We start from the raw sequence: 2,032 nt of genomic DNA, 5'->3' as shown, positions 1-2,032 counted from the left end.
ATCCTCATCCTCATCTTCATCCTCATCCTCATCCTCATCCACATCCATATCCACATCCTAATCCTCATCCTCATCCTAATTGTAATCCGCATCGTCGTCATCATCCTAATCCTAACCCTAATCCTAATCATAATCCTAATCTGATTCCAATCCTAATCCTATTCCTCTTCTTAATCCTAATCCTAATCCTAATCTTCATCCTCATCCTCATCCAAATCCTAATCCTCATCCTCATCCTCATCCTCAACCTCATCCTCATCCTCATCCTCATCCTCATCCTCATCCATCCTAATCCGCATACTCATCCTCATCCTCATCCTCATCGCCATCCCCATCCTCATCCTCGTCCTGATACTCATCATCATCCTCATCCCCATCCACAACCTCATCCTCATCCTCATCCTCATCCTCAACCTCATCCTCATCCTCATCCTCATGCTCATCCTCATCCTCAACCTCATCCTCAACCTCATCCTCAACCTCATCCTCATCCTCCTCATCCTCATCCTCATCCTCATCCTCATCCTCATCCTCATCCTCATCCTCATCCTAAAGCTCATCCTCTTCCTCATCCTCATCCTCATGCTCATCATCATCCTAATCCTAACCCGAATCCTAATCCTCAACTTAACCCCAATCCTACTCCTCATCGTCATCCTCATCCCCATCTTCATCCTCATCCTCATCTTCATCCTCATCCTCATCCCCATCGCCATCCCCATCCCCATCCTCATCGTCATCATCATCCTCATTCTCATCCTCATTGTCATCCCTATCCCCATCCCCATCCTGATCCTCATCTGCATCCTCATCCTCAACCTTATTCTCATCCTTATCCTCATCGTCATCTTCATCCTCATCCTCATCCCCATCCTAATCCTAATGCTAATCCTAATCCTAATCCTGATCCTAATCCTAATCCTAATCCAAATCGTAATCCTAATCTAATCCCAATACGAATCCTATTCCTCATCTTAGTCCTAATCCTAAACCTAATCCTCATCCTCATCCATATCCACATCCTAATCCTCATCCTCATCCTCATCCTAATCCGCATCCTCATCCTCATCCTCATCCCCATCCCCATCCTCATCCTCATCCTCATACTAGTCATCATCCTCATCCTCATTCTCATCCTCAACCGCATCCTCATCCTCATCCTCTTCCTCAACATCATCCTCATGCTCATACTCATCCTAATCCTGACCCTAATCCTCATGTTAACCCCAATCCTACTCCTCATTGTCATCCTCATCCCCATCTTCATCCTCATCCTCACCCACATCGTCATCCTCATCCTCACCCACATCCTAATCCTCCTCCTCATCCTCATCCTCATCCTCATCCTCAGCCTCATCCTCATCCTCATCCTAATCCTAATCCTAACCCTAAATCTAATCCTTATCCTTATCCTCATACTCATCGTCATCGTCATCGTCATCCTCATCCTTATCCACACCCATATCCTTATCCTCATCCTAATGCTCATGCACATCCTCATCGTAATCATAATCCTCACCCATAATCTAATCCTAATCTTAATCCTCATCCTCATCCTCATCCACATCCACATCCTTATCCTCATCCTAATGCTCATGTGTATCCTCATCCTCATCCTCATGCTCATCCTTATCATAATCCTAACCCTAATCTTAACCCTAATCCTAATCCTAATCCTCATCCTAACCCTAGTCCTAATCCTCATCCTCATCCCCATCCTCTTCCTCATCCTCATCCTCATCCTCTTCCTCATCCTCATCCTCATCCTCTTCCTTATCCTCATCCTCTTCCTCATCCTCATCCTTATCCTTATCCTCATACTCATCATCATCGTCATCCTCATCCTTATCCACACCCATATCCTTGTCCTGATCCTAATGCTCTTGCACATCCTCATCCGCACGCTCATCCTCATTCTAATCCTAACACTAATCTATATGCAAATGCTAATCCTAACCCTAATCTAAACCCTAATCCTAATCCTAATCCTAATCCTCATCCTAACCCTAATCTTAATCCTCATCCACATCCT

This window comes from Lupinus angustifolius, chromosome LG16 (genome assembly GCF_001865875.1).
Source record: "Lupinus angustifolius cultivar Tanjil chromosome LG16, LupAngTanjil_v1.0, whole genome shotgun sequence".
Taxonomy (NCBI): Eukaryota; Viridiplantae; Streptophyta; class Magnoliopsida; order Fabales; family Fabaceae; genus Lupinus; species Lupinus angustifolius.
Note: the sequence above shows the minus strand (reverse complement) of the source record.